General features: G+C 44.2%; 1 pseudogene; it reads right to left on the bottom strand.

Moving 5' to 3' along the window:
* Positions 1 to 5,574: 5,574 nt before the first annotated feature.
* Positions 5,575 to 11,861, bottom strand: LOC114688152 (annotated as a pseudogene).
* Between the last annotated feature and the right edge of the window lie 6,422 nt (positions 11,862 to 18,283).

Genomic DNA, 18,283 nt, shown 5'->3' with positions numbered 1-18,283 from the left:
AAAGTACTAGCTGTTCTTCTAAAAATAAAACGGTTTAGTATTGTGGATCAGAACTACATTGTGGATCAGAACGTTCCAAGGGATTCTGATGCACTCTTCAGGCTCTGTGGGCATCAGGCATTCCTGTGGAACACAGGTATACATTCAGTCAGAACAACAGAACACATTAAATAAATAGTAAGTCAGTAAATAAATAAATAAACAAGATTCAAAAAAGGCTGGGATAGTTTAGTCAGTAAGATGCTTGCTTTGTAACTACCAGAGCCTGGGTTAGATCCTCAGAACCCAAGTGAAAATCCCAGACAGGGTGGTGAGTGCCAGTAATCCTAGCACTGGGCAGGCAGACAAGGCAGATCCCTGGGGAATCTCTGGCCAGCCAGCATAGGCTACTTGCAAGTTCCAGGCCAGTGAGAGACCCTGTCTGAAAAGTAAGTGGATGGCTCCTGAGGAATGACATCCTAGGCCTCAACATCACAGGCACACATACATACAGACAGATACTCACTCACTCACACACACACACACACACACACACACACACACACACACACACACACAGTGTGAGTCTTGCTATGTATGCATGCTGTAAAACTACAAATCATACAGAAATGTATAATGTAAAAAATGAGCTGGGTATGGTGGCCCAGGCCTGTAATCGCAGCACTTCTGAGGCAGAGGCAGGAGGAGCAAAGAGTTCTAGGTTATCCACAGCTACACAGAGAGTTCCAGGACAACCTGGGCTACATGACAGAGACCTACCTGGTTTCTTCATCAATCGCTCTCGCCTTATTTTTGAGATAGAGTTTCCAATTGTACCTGGAATTTGCTAATCAGGTTAAACTGTCTGGCCAGCAAGTTTCAGGGATCTCTTGTCCTTACTCCTCAGCACAGGGATTACAAGTGCATGTCCCAATACCTATAGAGGTGGGATCCTGCTGTGGAACAATCTTTTTGTACACTATGAATATATATTACTCTCATTGGCTAATAAATGGTGATTGGCCAGTAGCCAGGCAGGAAGTATAGGCAGGAAAACCAGACTAAGAGGATCCTGGGAGGAAGAATGACAGAGTCACAGGAGTCAAGGGCATTGCTAGCCAGATGCAGAATGAGTCAGACACACAAAATGGGGTAGAGGTAAAAGCCACAACTCTTGGGACAGCACATAGTTTAATAGAAATGGGTCAAGTTGTAAGAGCTAGTTAGTAGTAACCCTGAGCTATTGGCTGAGCATTGAGAATTAATATAAGCCTCAGTGTGTTTATTTTGGAGGTGCTGGTGGGACAGGAACTTCTGCCTACAAATGGAATCCAAAGTGGGCCAATATAGATCCACATAAGCCTGAGAAATCTTAAGAAAGGTCCTAAACATAGAAAAAGGAGCCAAGAACAGCTTTCTAGTTCTTAGTCTCTCATGCCAGCCACATTATGGAGATGCATCTAATGGCATCGGCCTGCAGGCTTGAGCCTCCAGCACCCCTGAGAGAAGCTGCATGACAGGTTCCCAGAATCTGTCACACCAGCCACAGTACAAAACAGTGTCTCCTGACAGCTGCTCCCAACCATCCTGCATGCATGCCATGTTCCCCCACCATGTGCTAAGCTGAGCAATGCTGGAGGATGGCACAGCAGTTTGAGATTTCTCTCATGTGGTTAAAAACAATACTGATATGCAGTAAAGCCAGATTCAGATGGAAAAAAGGCCTCTAGACGGGTTTCAGTGTGTTTAAAAATATACATAGGTTTTGGAGAGAAAAGAGAAAGAATATATAAACATAGTTTAAAAATAAAATGGTAAAGTCCTTTAAAAGGGAATAAAGCAATATTAAAAAATATAACAAGCCATGTAAAGATGGAAAAATACACAGAGAGACTAGAATCTACATGTTACTGTGTTTTCTTTAAATTTTTTGACTGCTAAGAGACACTAGACTAAGGCTGCTAGATTAAACTAACCTATATATTTTAAAAATATCTGGACTTCAAAATTTAAGTCAGAAGGTATATTACTTTGGGGAACAGGTTATGCTATTATTTACATAGGAAATGAAAAGCTATGGATTCATTTCATGTTAATGAAAATCTGGTTTGATCAGGGAAGACCCCCCTAAAATTCTGACATTACAGAAGAACCTCCAGTGACTGCCCAGGCAGCCAGCTGTTTCTGTCATTTCTTAGTTTTGGAACTTGTTTGCTCTGTACTTCCTGTTTCCTAAGGTAATATTATATCCTTCTCAGGTTTCTGATGGAGTTAAAGACTAGATAGTTATATAGTTTTCCTTAGTTATGATAGAAGGTAAATTAGATACAAAATTGTGTATTCACCAAGATAAGATAGATAATAGAGTATTTTCTCTAATTTTGCCAAATCCAAATGGACTAGATAGTGTATCTGTAATTCTTACTTTTATCTTTTTGTACACTATGAATATCTATTACTCTCATTGACTAATAAAAGCTGATTGGCCAGTAGCCAGGCAGGAATTATAGGTGGGAACCCAGTCTAAGAGGATGCTGGGAGGAAGAAGGACAGAGTCACAGGAGTCTGGAGAGTTACCAGCCAGATGTAGAACGAGTCAGACACACAAATGGAACAGAGGTAAAAGCCACGAGCCTTAGGACAACACATAGATGAATAGAAATCAGTTAAGTTGCAAGGGCTAGTCAGTAACAAGTCTGAGCTATTGGCTGAGCATTTAACATTAACACAAGCCTCAGTGTGTTTATTTGGGAGCTGCTGGGGGACAGAAACTGCCTACTTTTTTTTTTTTTAACTTTTTTTCCCTTTTTCCTTTTTCTTGAGGTAGGTTCCTCTGTGCAATCCTTGCTATCCTGACACTTGCAATGAAATTGGGCTGGCCTTTAATTCACAGGGATCTACCTGTCTCTGCCTCCTGAGTGCTGGAATAAAATGTGTGTCCCGCTGACACACCTTCATCACATGCTCCTTTAGAAAGCCAGTGTTGCACAATCCCATGTACCATGCACACATCCTAATTGACAGATTCTTTTTTAACATTTTCCATGTTTTTCAGGAAAAACATTGAGTTGGCAATTGATACCTTGAACCTAGAAGAAGAGAAAACACTGTGCACAGAACACACACGTACTGAAGAGGGGACACGAGTGACAAGAGTCTCTGGCTATAAACCAGATTGCAGCCTGGATAAGAAGCCAGGTTCCTACTTCTCTGTGCTGCACCCAAGACATGCCCTCCATGACAGTCTGGATCCCTGACTGGATCTCTAATAAGACACCTTCCTCCTGCTCTCACTAGCTAAAGCTTCCTCCTCTGTAATGTCATCTTTATGCATTGGAATCCTCACTATCCTTCAAGATCCAGAACAAACACCACCTGCCATGACTAGCCCTGGATGAAAATCAAGTCTCCCTCCCCCAGTCCCGACACAAGGCAGAGTGCTGTCTTCCTTCCACAGCCTCTTCTTCCATGAAGCACAGTGCTGAAGAGCTGCTGTCTCTGTGGACCTCACCTAATTTCTCACAAGGACACACAGAAGCTGAAATAGAATCTGCTTAGTGGTTAAGGCAGCTGCAACCAAGCCCGAGAATTCCTGAGTTCAATCCCTGGAAGTGAATTTTGAGAAGCCAGGATGAGTAAGAAGTTATGGTGTCTGGTAGAGGATGGGTAGAGGTCTCTAACAGCGATGAGGACGATGACGACCCTCTCTAGGAGAGAAGGATTGAGCCCAGGGAAGAGGAGGGAGCCCCAAGATTCATCCAGAGAGAAGACACTCATCACCTCACAAGCCAGAGGATGGCCTTAGGTTGGATGTCTGACTGCAAGGGGAGAATGACCTTTATTTTTTTAGGGGTCAATTAGGGTTAGAATGAGGGGGAGGGGACGGAGGTCAGAGGAGGGAGGGAGAGAAAAGAGGAAGGCCAGTTGGATTAACTAGGAAAGTTTGAGAAAGAAGCCCAGTAAGTGTTTGGAGAGTTGCCCTTGCCAGGACCCAGCAGTCTGGATAGCTATGCTTCCAGGTCCTTGGCCCAAGGAAATTTGCAATCCTCCATCTAAAGGGCAGGCAGAGGTAGGTGAGTAGGAGAAAGTAGGGGAGGTTCAGAGACAGGGTGGGACTAACTCAGGGACACCTCGGGATCAAGGGTTAGCCCTGGGTGAGCTGCAGCTGCACCTGCTCCCTGGGTGGCCAGAGGGTCTCCTGCTCAGAGTGACTGTTCCAGGATTGAGTACAGTATTAGGAAATAATGTGGAAAAAGAAGTCAGGAGACTGGACTCAAATGCAGGTGGGTTTATTTCAGAGAAGCTGAGAAGAGCTCACACTAAGCAAGCATGTCTCTCACAGACTAGGACCCTTTCACCAAGCTAGGAGGAGGAGAGAGGAAGGAAGGGGGCTGTGTGCTCAGTCAGGTGACTAGCTCTTCTTTGCAGACAGGGTTGGCCTTCTGCAGTTCGGTTGTGTCTCAAGAGTCACCATGGGGTGCAGAGCACTGCTGTGTTCACAGTAGGGTTGTCTTTGTCCCAATCACTGGACTTTAAGGTAGGAGGCAGGTCACTTCATCAGTCTGCAAGAGCAGTTAAGAGTTATTAACCACTGAGCATCTCTCTAACCCACCTTCCTGACCCCCAGCTCCCCATTTTTCTCCAGACCAGAGTCTCACCATGAACCTCTAGCTTTCCTGGAACTCAATTCTTAGACCCACCTGTGCTAAACTCAGAGATCTATCTGTCTCTGTCTCCCAATCCTGGGATTAAAGCCTGTGTCACTACACCCAGCTTCTCCAGTCACTTTGGAACCATCTTGATCAAACTCTTGCATCAAGGTCTCTAGAAAATACTATATTTCTAATCCTGAGTTGGGGTCTTTTTTTTTTTTGAGTAGTTGTTTTATGTGTCCCAGGCTAGCCTCAAATTCACTAAGTAGCCAAGGCTGACCTTGACTTCAGATCCTACTGCCTCCATCTCCTACAGCCTGGGATTAAGGACACGTGCCACCACACCAGTTTAAATATTTCTTCTCTTTAATGACAAGTATTTATGGGTCACAGTATGGGACTCTGCTTTAAACTACTCTGACCCTGGGAAGAGGAGTTGGAGATATGGGACAAGATTGAATGTGAATGTGGGTGCCTTGGCCCATGTGTGGAGGGCACAGACAAATTTCTGGAGTTGGTGTCTCCTTCCACCAGGGATCTGACAGTCTAAGTCAGCTGGTCAGGTTTGCCTAGAAAACACTTTTAATCCACTAAGCTGTCTTGCCATACCAAAATTAACAAATGTTAATAAAGAATAACTGAGATATTCAATCTATTACTCTCTGCTTTTATACATAATTTACCCTTTAATCTCAGCACTCAGGAGGCAGAGACAGGCAGATTTCTGTGAGTTTGAGGCTAGCCTGGTCTACAGAGCAAGATCCAGGACAGGCACCAAAACTACATAGAGAAACCCTGTCTCAAAAAAACAAAAAAAAAGTTACATAAACAAATTAATGTATATACTGTATATATGTACATTAATGTATATTCACATTTCTGAATGCATCCAGCCCTGCCACTATCTTGAACTTCAAACACATATTTTTTCAGTTCCTGTCTTTTATTTATTCATACAAAACTCCTTGTCTTCTTGTTTGTTGAAGCAGTAAGTCAGACAACACTGGCCACAGGAATGTCTGTCACAGTGGCTAGCTGTGATAACTCCAGCACCACATTCACCCGAAGGACACTCTCCGAGAAGGCCACTAATTTTGCCGTTTTCATCCACCTTGTACTGCTTCAGTGCAGCCAACTTAACCTTCTTCCTCTTATGCTTATTCTTCTTGGGAATGGTGTAAGACTTCTTCCTTTTATTGGCATCACCACGAAGTTTCAACAGAAGATGAAGAGTGGACTCCTATTGAATGTCATAGTCAGACCAAGTACGGGTATCTTCCACCTGCATACCAGTGAAGATCCCTCTGCTGATTGGGGGAATTCCTTCCTTATCCCAGATCTTGTTCTTTACATATTCTGTGGTGCCCGAGGGATCAACCTCAAGTGTGATGGTTTTCCCTTAATGAAAATCTTCATCTTGGCAGTGGTTCCACCACAGATGGCGCATTGGAAAGGAAACCAGACACATATTTCCAATGGCCTGAAATACAGCTCTATTGGTTTGCCAATCACGCTGTGCTTACAAATGAAGTCTACATCCTGTCTTTCTGCACAAGAGTTAAACTGCCTGCCTAAACACACACACACACACACACACACACACACACACACACACACACACACACTTTTCCTCCGTTGTGGCTCCAGGTCTCTGTAAATAACAATATCACTCAGCCAGTTGCTCAGACTGATAACTTGCAGACATCCTTAACTCCTCTCTGTGGAGATGGTACAGCAGGTAAAGGCATCTGCTAGCAAACCTGACAACCTGAGTTGGGTCTCTGAGTATCCATGGAAGAAAGACACAACTGACACCCTTAAATTGTGCTCTACCTTCAAAAACCCTCCTTGGCACAAGTGTGACCACACACAATACATAAGTAAATGTTATGAAAATAACATTAGGGGCTGGAGAGTTGGCTTAGTAGTTGAGTGTGCACTGCTCTTCCAGAGGACCCAAGTTAGATTCCCAACACCCACATCAGTCTCATCACAGATGCCTGTACTCCAGCTTCAGGGCATCTGATGCCCAATTCTGGCCTCCCCTGCACCTGCAGACACCTGCACACTCACAGAAACACTTTCCAACTACTACCTGCCATGTGGCTGAAACCATCTCACCTCAATGAAATTCTGTCAATTAATATGGAGGGAGAGAGAGAGAGACGGCCACCTAATGGTTATCTTCTGACACAAAGCTTTGCAATCCCAAGACACTTCCTGCTTTCTCATGAGTGATGGCTGGTTTGTTATGTGATGCAGGAGTGGTATTTGACGGGGGGGGGGGGGGGGGGGTTGACTAAGTGTACACATCATATGACCATGTTTTTCTTTAATGAGTGGGTGCTGGCTGTGACGGCACATGCTTATAATCCAGCGTTCAGAAGGCCGAGGCAGGAGTGTTGCTAGAGCTTGACACAAGCCTGGGATACAAAACAAGGCTTTTCTCAAAGAGGAACAAAAATTCAAAGTATCAGGTGGAAACAGGTCAGAAAAGGGAACAATGGTATAACGAATTGAAAGTAGGGGCTGGAGAGAAGGCTCCGCTGTTGAGAGCTGAGGTTCTTATTTAGCTAAGTTCCAGAGGTCTTCAGTTCGATTTCCAGCACTGACTTGGTAGCTCACAGCTGCCTGTAACTCTAGTTCTAGAGAATTAGATGTTCTCTTAGACATACATGTTGTTGGTTGTTTTCAGTCTTTGGTCTTTGAGGAGCCTGCCGCCCAGTTCCCAAATAAATACACGAGGCTGATTTGTTCTTATGAATGCCTGCCCTGAGCTTGGCTTTTTTCTTGCCAGCTTTTCTTAACTTCGCTTATCCCATCTACCTTTTGCCTCTGGCTTTTTAACTGTCTCTATTACCTTTCTTTCCCTCTTACTCTGGGGCTGGCTGTGTAGCTGGGTGGCTGACCCTGGAGTCCTCCTCCCCTTCTCCTTTTCTTGCTTCTTCCAGCCCCACCTATCCTTTCTCCTGCCTTGCTATTGGTCATTCAGATCTTCATTAGACCAATCAGGTGTTTAGACAAGAAAAGTATCAGAGTTTCACAGAGTTAAACAAATGCAACAAAAAAGAATGCAACACATTTTTGCATTGTTAAACAAATATTCCACAGCAAATGTTACACATTTTTAACTAATATTCTTCAACACATGCATGCAGGAAAAACACCCATACACATAAAATAATGAAAACACAGTTTTAAAAAGTGGAAGTTACCTTAATTTTTATCTTTCAGAAATCGAGATCATCATCTTTTATGGGAAACGTTGTGCATCTGCGAACCACTGACTTACTGGAGAAATCAAAGGTGGCTGTTAGTCTGCAGGTCAGATGGGAACGTATCAACAATCACTTCACAGATTAAGCTATTTCATACACCATGGGTCTTCAAACCACAGAGTGACAGGATCTTCCTCCCCTAAGGCTGAAGACAAACCTTTCATAGAAAATAAATCACAAGAGGCTGGGGGATGGCTCATCAGTGAAGTGCTTGTCATGCAAGTGTGAGCAGCTCAGCCTGGAGTGCATGTTGCCCCTTAAATAAGATAAGGAAAGACAAGGAAGAAAAACAAAAGAAAGAAAGAAAAGGAAAAAATCCAGGCACAGCAGTAATCTGGTAAGATGAGCACTGGGAAGGTAGAGACAGGAGGGCCTCTGGGGCTTGTCAATCATCCAGTCTAGCTAATTAGTGAACTACAAGTTTATCCACAGACTAATCATCATCATTGTTGTTGTCATAATTATCATCATCAATTATGTTGCTCAGCAAACACACACACACACACACACACACACACACACACACACACACACACACATGGCACAAAAAGAAATTGAATTAAGTCCACCAAGCTTCTCGTGGGGACATCTTAAGAATAACTTCTATTCATTGCTATGGTTGGATCTGAATCTTTACACCCAATTCATTTGAATAGAAGAAACATCAATTCCAGGTAAGTGCTACAGTGGAATAGACAGATACTTACAACATCTGCAATGCCCAGGGAAAAAAACTTTGACCGTCACCTTGCTGAAACTCTGGACTCTTTGAAAAAGCCACACAAACATAGGGCCAGAATTTCAAGTCCTTGTTCTCCATATCCTGAAAAAGGTGCAGGGAGAAATTAAAGGCAGGAACTGTTGGTAACCAGCATCTTCTCTAAGAGGGGAACTAACTTAAGTTGTTTGGGGGTTTGAAGGAAATGTCCCCACAGACTCAGATATTTAAACACATGGTCCCCAGTTGGTGTCCTGTTTGGGGATGATGTGGGAGGGGCAGCCTTGCTGTAGGAAGTCTATCACTGGGGTGGACTTTAAGGACTCACAGCCTTGCCTCACTTCCAGGTTGCTCTCCCTGCTTCCTGTCTGCACTGGAAGCTGTGCTCTCTCACCTTCCTTCTCCTGATGCCATGTCTTTCTGCCATGATGAACTATTATCCCTTTGGAACCATAACTCATATAAATTCTACATAACTTGATTTTCATCACGGTGTTTTTATCACAGCAACAGAAAAGTGACTTGTAACAGGGTGAGACCCTCCTGTCTCCATCAGAGTCATGAGCAGGATGGCACATGTCTGCAATGCCAACCCTCAGGGGCTGGGGCAGGGAGATCAAGTTCCAGGCCAGCCTGGGCTACATAGAAAAATCCTGCATCCCAAAACAAAATGAAACAAAACCAGTGGGATATGGTTTGCAGTATGGAGCATTCAAATAGCAAAATCTATCAAACCCCTCTGCAAACCTCTCAGGGAACTAGCTGTCATCTTACCTCCATTGTGTCCTTCCCAGTCTCTAGAGGCAGGATGTCAGTTCCAGGTAGTTTCTTTTGAATCATCTTATCAATGGCATCTGTATTTAAGGAGTCTCCTAGCCAACAAAAACAATGATGAAAATCATGAATTAAAATATTGTTTTTAAAATTTTATTTCATTTTATTATTTTACATTTATGGGTGTTTTTGTCTTCTACATGTATGTCTGTGTACCCCTAGTGTGCAGTAACCACAGAGGCCAGAAAGGACCTCAGGTCCTCTGGAACTGGAGTTACAAACACTTGTAAGCTGCCATGTGGTGTGGGGAACTGAACCCAGGTCCCCTAGTGCTCCTAACTACTGAGCCATCTATCCATCCATGCCAAACAAAAATTTCTTTTTATTTTATTTCCTTTTTTTTAAGGTTTATTTTTGGATGGAGTTTCTCTGTGTAACAGTTATGGCTGCTTTAGAGACCCATGGAATTTTCCTAGTGAGAACCTACTCAGGGTCTGAGAATCTGAGCTTGCTTTGCCCAGCAGGGCTGCATAAGGGGACGATTGGACCATGGGTGTGGTTACCAGGTGTTTGGAAGGGTCTGCGCTAGGCTGTGTGGTGTGCTTTGATGGCAAGAGGGAGGTCCTTTTCCACATCGCTTAGCATTGTTATAAAAAGCCCCTTTGAAGATCCAGAAGGGGCCAGTGGATTTTGATCCAGGTCCTCCTGAAGCTGTCCTGTGTTTCTGTCTGTCTTTTCTCCGCTATCTTTCTATCTAAAAGTTTTCTTATTCCTCTCTCCTTCTCATACGAACCCTTTTAAAAGGTGAGAGCTAGCTTCCCACAGGCTGTCCTGGAACTTGCTTTGTAGACCAGGCTGGCTTCAAACTGACAGAGGTCACTAGGCCTCTGCCTCCCAAGTGTTGGGATTAAAAGTGTGTGCCACCACCACCTGGCTCAAATGCCAATTTCTAAAATCCACCATTAAAACCCAACACAAAAGGAAGTGATATCAATTTGGAATTTACATGTGAAGAAAATATTAAAAGCCCTTGATGCTTGCAGTTAAACCACTGTTTCTATTAAAGCATAAACATGTATGCACAATAAAGATCACAGTTCATAACATACAGTAGCCTGAAGTCTGGGCAGAGTGTTGAGGCAGCATTTGCTGGCACTCATGCAGGACAGCATGCACAATGCAAAGTGCATGTGTTTGGGGTTCAGAACCAAGGCTGCAGTGGAGCTGGAGACGCACACACTGCCAGAAGGACGCCATGCACTTCACCTTTGATATTGAATTATTTTTGATCATTGTGCATTCAGAATACTGTTGTCACATGTTTTCAAGCCCACAGTCAGTTACATAACCCCCATAGGGTCTCACTCCACAGTATAAGAAGCTGAAGGGTAGTGGGTGAGGTCAGCCTCCAGAATAAAAGAGAATATTTGTGAGACATGTATTTAGTTCAATATCCAGAAGACATAAAGAATTCTTACAACTTAGCAAGATACATAGTATAATTAAGAAATGGTATGTGAGTGTCTGTGTGTGTATGTGTGTGTTGGAGTAGACTGAAGAGATGGTTGAGTGGTTAAGCTGTGTTCTGCTTTTGCAGAGGGCCCAGGGCCCAGCACCAAGGTCTGGTGACTCACAACCACCTGTAACTACAACTCTGGGGTACCACTATTTCTTCCGTCCTTGATCACCTGAATACAAGACATTTTAAAGATGCTTTATTTTTATTTGTGTCTGTGAGTGTTTTGCCTACATGGATGTATGGGCACTCTGTGTGCCTGGTACCTGAAGAGTCAAGAAGAGGGCACTGAATCCTCTGGAGATGGAGGCACAAGCAGTTGTAAGCTGCCATGTGGGTGCTGGGAACCCAACCCTGGTCCTCTGCAAGGGTATTTAATGCTCTTAAACTCAGCCATCTCTCCAGCCCCAGAGGAAATGAAAAATTCAATCTTGCATGGTGGTCAATGCCTTTCTTCCAACATTTAGTAGGCAGTATCAGGAACGTCTCTGGGAGTTTAAAGTCAGCCTGTGCTACATATTGAATTCCAGGCCAGCCATGGTAAGATAGTAAGGCTCTTTCTAAAGTAAATAGAGCCTGAGAAATGGCTCAACAGTTAAGAGCACTGACTGATTCTCCCAGCACCCACATGGTGGCTCACAGCTGTCTATAACTACAGTTCCAGAGGATGGAACACACTCTTCTGGCCTCTGTGTGCACTGCATACACTTGTTGCAGAGACATACATGCTGGCAAAACACTCACACATATAAAATTATATATGTACATCTCAAAAACAACAAATTGAATAAATAAAACCATAAAAAAGGAAATGGGAAAGATTAAAAGTCATGTCTCCAAGAAGACAGGAATTGTCCAACAGACCCACCAGTCTTTAATGAAATGCAAGTTAAAACAACAAAGTTCTGATTCCGACCAGACAGACTATTAAGAAACAGGAACATTTGTGCCCTACTGATGAAAATGTAATAACGAATTCCCTATGGAAAAGTATGGAACAGCCCCAAAATAACTAAGCATATATTTGTGAAATGACTCAGCAATTCCACGCCTACCATTACCCAAGAAAAATGAAAACATACATCCAGATAAAAACTTACACAAATGTTTACAGCAGTACTGTTGGAATACCAACAGGTAGAAACAGCCCAAATGTCTGTTACTGGATGAATAACCTGTAGTACAGTGACACAATGGAATACTATTCACTCGTGAACAGGAATAAATTCAGAAGCATGCTACAGCCTAGATGAACCTCAAAGCATGTTCCATACAATAACCTCACAAAAAAGACAAATTATCCACACCTTTACCTCTTGTGTCCAGAATAAGAAACACCATGGCATAAAGAATAGGTGGGAGGTTATCAGCAGTGAGAGGAGGGGGAGGTATTAATGACTTAATCCTTATAGAGGTTTGTCTGTGCTCACAGTTCAGAAACTAGAGAGAAGCTGTGGATGCCTCAGCTGGTGAACAGGCTCAAGGCCACTGACTTGTGCACTGAAAACGTGGAAGCTGATGTCCCATGATTTCCCCTCAGCAGGAACAGATAAAAGAACACTTCCTGTGTAGCTCTGTCTGTCAGGTGCTAACAAGCTGCAGAAGGCCATGTGAGGCTGGAGAAGAAGCCACGGTGATAGAGAGCTTTCCCTGCATGCACCAGGCCCTGGCAGGACTCCAGGACTGTATAAACTGGACAAGGGGAGCACACATATGGTCCCAGCACTTGGCAGGCAGAGGGAGGAGGATTAGAAGTCAAGGTTATTCTCGGCTGCTCATCACATTAATGAAAACAAATTGGGGGGTAGGTGTGCTGACACAAATCTGTAATCTCATCACTCAGAAGACTGAAGCAGGAGGATTGCCAGGACCAGGATGAGGTACATGAAGTGCCTGAGGCACACACAAGCAAAGGCTAAAGTGAAAACCAACTCCCCTGCTTCTCAGACCCTGGCAGAGTGACCTGTGCTGCTTTACAAACAATCCTAGCTTAAAGAGCCTGCACCCCAAATGGACACCTGGTGTGACAGGAGTCACTGTGGACAAATAGTGAGCTGCCCACCTTGTCTGCTCAAACAAGTACACAGAGGCAAAATGAAGGGGGCAGGTAACTGTTCTCAACTGTGGAGAAAGTGTCCCACTCCTGCTGGGTGCAATTCTCTCTCTAAGAACCAGCCTGCTGTGTCTCTGTCCACAGAGTCTATTCTTCATTAAAACTCTAATGTCAGTTCTGCTCTGGTGAATCTTTACTCTGCACCACAGACATTCCAGAACAACACAACTCTGCTCAGTGACAGCCTGAGAGCTGGAGAGGGCAGCATCCATCTCACATCCTCTGTGAGCCTGGCTCCAGCCCTGGGGTCTGAAGCAGCTTTGCAAGAGCTGTCCGTATTCACTGACTCTGACTCCTCTCTGTGGTTTTCTTTAACGTATTCCAAAAAGATCAGTCTCTAAGTGCTTCTGTCAGGATGGAAACAGGTCTTCATGTGTCTGAATCCAACAATCAGTTCCCAGACTGCTCCTGATGGACCCTCTACCTGTGGTCCATTGACCTCCTGTCCTTTTTGCTGTTGTTGGTTGGGTTTTGTTGTTGTTGTTTGTTTGTTTGTTTGTATTAGAGGTGCAGTATCACTCCAGACTGTGCAGGACTCACTAGAATCTCACTAGTGACAAAATAATCTACCCTGGCCTTGAACTTGCAGCCATCTACCTTCCTTTGCCCCCCACCCCCCAGGCCTGGGGCTGCAGGTGTCAGCCCTCACTCTTGGCTTGTTTCCTTCTTCAGGGAACATTTTCTTCACTGACTTCAGGACACTGACCTCTCCTGACCTCCTCCACCCTCAGGATGTTCCCTCATGTCACTCTCCTGGGCTGTTTCCTCACTGTCAACTCCACCTCCAGAAGCTGAGGTGTCCCCACTCCAGGCACATTCACTTCTGGGGTGAACTACCATAAGACAGGACTTTACATTCAAGCCAGAGGCCAGTGACTCTGAAGTAAATCCCAACCTTTGAACACACATCTGTACCACCTCCCAGCTGTTCATTTGAAAAGGACATCAGATTTACTAAATCAAAAGCTGTGTGTGCATTCTAATACCTATATTCCTAACACTCCAGAGGTGGGACAGTGGAATCCTGAGGTCAGACTCAATCTGGATTACATCTGAGCCTGGTTTTGAAACTATGTGCTACTAATTCAGAAAAAAAAAGAGCAGGGCATTGAGGTATGCTTTTTGTAACCCCAAACTTGGAAAAAAGAAGGACATCAGGAGTTTGAGGTTACCTTTGAGACTCCTGTAATCCCAGCACTCAGAAGGTGAAGGCAAGAGGATCATGAGAGATTTGAGGCTAGCTTGGACTACATAGTGGGCTCCAAGAGAGCCTTGGCTAAATAGTGACACCCTGTCTTTAAATAAGTACTGAAACCAAATACAATAGTGAGGAAAAAAAGAGAAAAACATGGTCATCCTTGGCTACAAATCAAATTAAGGACAACCTGGGCTACATGAGTCTCTGTCTTCAAAAATCAAATTAGCCAGGCATAGTAACACAAGAATGTATCCCAGCACTTGGGAAGTAGATGCTGCAAGCTGCAGGAAAATGTAATGGATACCAGCTATGATCACAAAAGCTTTAACTTGGAAAAGTCAAGGTCTTCTCCAAAGGTCAAGCCATGGCTTAAGAAGTCTTAGTGATATTTTAGCTTTTGTATATATACTAGCTGGTTCCTAAAATGATTTTCTTGTGTGCTTCTAAGAACTCCTAACAGTGTATTTTTCCAAAATGCCTATCAAGCATCCAAGGTCAAACAAAACAACACCTGTCTCCTAGATCAGGCAGATAGTTTTATTTCTTGTGCAATTTAGGGTGAGACCCTCCTTTCTTATACAACCTTACTAATAGACTCCTAACTTCTTACCTAACCACTTCCCGGAATGTAGACTTGAGTACATAAATTCCCTTCTTGATAGACTAAGAGATCATTAGCTCTCTATTGACCTCCTCCTTTACCACTCCCCTTTTGGGTTGTAAAAGAAAGCCTGGTAGTCACTACTTGAGGAAAATTCTTATCTGCCTATGACCCCATAAGAATTCAAGCCTGGTGACCTTGCTCTGTGAGAGGATTGCTATTGCTTGGGTTTATAACTGAATTCCTGGGAGACTTGGGGAGAACTGAGAGAGTCAGAGAACTGAGAGGGGGGAGGATTTTAACTGGAGAACTTGAGGACAAGACAGAGAAAAGAGAACAGAAGAACTAGATGGGTAAGAACTGGAGAGAAATGGACAAAATGGGAAGAACTAGATTGAGAGGAATGGACTAGATGGAAAGAACTGGATTGGAGGACTAGAAGAGAATACTAGAGGAACAAGATGGAAGATGAGGAAGAGCCGGATGGGGAAGGACAAGATGAGGAAGAACAACATGAGAGAGAAGGAGATGGGTGAGGAGCTGATATGGGAAAGAACTAGATGGATGAGAACCTAGATGGGGCAGAACTAAGATGAAGAAATTAAGATAGAACCTGGAGGGGACAGAAGATAAACATAGAAAGAAATCAGGCAAGAAAGGAGCTAAGCGTGAGAGCAGACTAGAAGCTGTGTAGAGAGAGAACTGACTCAGAACAATAAAGTATATGGACTAAGGAGTTTCATGTACATAGACTCATTTCTTTACATCAAAGATTAATTATCAACTGGTTGTAGATTCTTCCCGGACCCTGGGACGAGACTATTGAGGGGCTGGACCCCCATAGTCCCTGATATGTACAGGTAAGAGGAACAGAAGACCAAGGTTATCCTTAACTACATAGAACATTCTAGGTTTCAATGCACTGTAGGGGATTAAAGAAGCCAGTACACAAGGCTCCATCGTGCTGGAATGGGTAAAGACACCTGCTGCCAAGACAATGACCTGAGTTCCATCCCTGGGACCCACATAGGAGAAGGAGAGAGCTGACTCCCAAAAATTGTCCTTTGACCTCCACTCGTGGTGAATTGTGCACACAAACACAGACACACTCAGACATACACACACACACAAAAAAAAAAAATAAAAATAAAGAAATTTAAAAGCCAAAACTAACAAAAAACTACAAACAACAATAAAGACCCTTAAGCTAAGAAAGGCCAAAAGCTGAATCCAATTTTAGTTTGTTTGTGACAGGGTCTGACGATGTGTGTCACCTTGACCTCAAACTGGGATCCTCCTGCTTCTGTCTCCTGAATGCAGGGATTCCCGGCTTGTGCCACTTTGCTTGCTTTAAAGGATGCTGTGGATAATTTATTGACAAATAAAATGCTGATTGGCCAGTAGCCAGGCAGGAGTATAGGCAGGACTAGCAGAGAGGAGAATTGGGGGAACAGGAAGACTGAGTGAGAGAGACGCCGCCAGCCGCAGCCATGACAAGCGAGATGTAAGGTACCGGTAAGCCACGAGCCAGGTGGTAGCTTATAGACTAATAGAAATGGGTTAATTTAAGCTATAAGAACTAGATAACAAGAAGCCTGAGCTATTAGGCCAAACATTTTAAATAATATAAGCGTCTATGTGTGTTTACATGGTTGCAGGACTGGCTGGTGATAGAGATTTGTCCTGTCTTTCTCTCCCCGCCCGTCTCTCTCTCCCCAAAGACAGCATAAACCCCAGCAGTGAATAGCTCTTCCCGAGCTCTCACCAGAGACACCTGGCTCCCTTCCTTCCAGTGCACAGCAGCCCCTAAATCCAAAACATTTGGAAAGGCAAGAGCTGCAGGATCACTATCCTTGAGTCTTCCAGCTGTGGCTTTGCAGATGTGAACCCAGATGGGGAAAGGAAGAGGGCTGCCTGCCCTGTTCCAATCCACTTTTCACTCACCGATGTCAGACAAGAGTAAAATACCTAATGGCCGTGATTCTGACTGCTGGACCAGAACCCCCAGCTCCCAGGACAGAAGACAGACAGACAGGAGCCACCAGGAACCATGGAACACCATCTTAGCTCAGTGACACCAACAACTGCTTGAGTTCCTGTGTGGCAGTCAGGGTGCCTGCAGGGACCTAGGTGACCACGCCCCTGCTGGATGACAGAGACTGAGCATTCACTGCACAAAACATTGCCAACACATATTTGTTCAGGGTTTACCACAGACCAGAACCTGCTCTTCTGTCCTTCAATCCATCTTATGCAATGCTCCATTTCATATGTAAGGACATGGAGGTGACAATTTTGGTGTCATTAAGGAATTGAACTGTGCCTCCTCTCTCTGTTTTGTCTTAGCAGACAAGAGTTGTCTGTTCTTTGACAACTGTCCTGTGGTGACGTATTGTGTCCCCCAATATATTGTGCACCCTAATAAAGTTTATCTGAGCATCAGAGGAAAATGCCTGCCACTATACTAAACATAGAGGTCAGGCAATGGTAGCACATGCCTTTAATCTCATTACTCAGGAGGCAGGGATCTGTCTGGATCTCTGTGAGTTTAAGGAAATACCAGGAACCGAGCCAGGCATGGTGACACAAGCCTTTAATTACAGCTCTAACCACAGAGATCTGGAGGTCTGTACAGACAGACAGGAAGTGATATAGCTGAGAGAGAGAGGAAGTGAGATTCAGACAGAAAGGCACGGGTATGCAGGAAGTAGGTCTCTTTGGCTGAGGATCTCCAAGTGGTTAAGAACGTGGCTGGCTTCTTCCTGCTATTCTGATCTCTCAGATACACTTTATTTTGTGCACAACATATTGGGGGACATAATACATCACCACACTGTCCAACTTACTTTGGAATGATTATGTTCCTATTAAGTTTGTACCCCTCCAAATAGAAGAACTAAATTTTTCCCTCTAACCCTAGGCCACTTTTATCCAAACTAATCCTTGCGGTCAGGGCTGCTACATTGCCATCATTGGGAATCTTCCCTATAATGAAAGAGCTCCTGGGACATCACTCCAGACAATCATGTGTCCCTTGTTCCCGTACATACCTACACACCATGATCTCACATATTCCAGAAACCTCAGATGACCAAGAGGTGACTAAATGTTAATTTGGCCACCCCTCATTCTAGAACCTGGGCTCCTTATCTTTACCTCACATTGACCCCACGTTGTATCCCCACATCTGGGAACCCTGTCCTTTGCCCATCTACCTCTGATAGGCAGCCCACTGCCCAGTCAGCCTCTTCCTAGACTCTACCAGCTGGACCACCCACCACCCAGCCCTGTACTGGGTCTCTCATTGTCTCTCTCAAGCACCCTCCACAGAGCTGTGACAGCTGGATGTTCCTCCTCAGTCTCACCACAAGCTTTTTAGTCAGGCAAATTACCACAGGCCTCTGGTGGGTCTGTCTACCCAAACCTAAAAGTCCACAGCTTTCCCTGCTCTCCA

The sequence above is a fragment of the Peromyscus leucopus genome, chromosome 2, assembly GCF_004664715.2.
Source record: "Peromyscus leucopus breed LL Stock chromosome 2, UCI_PerLeu_2.1, whole genome shotgun sequence".
NCBI classification, from domain to species: Eukaryota; Metazoa; Chordata; class Mammalia; order Rodentia; family Cricetidae; genus Peromyscus; species Peromyscus leucopus.
This window is presented reverse-complemented; position numbering and strand designations above follow the sequence as displayed.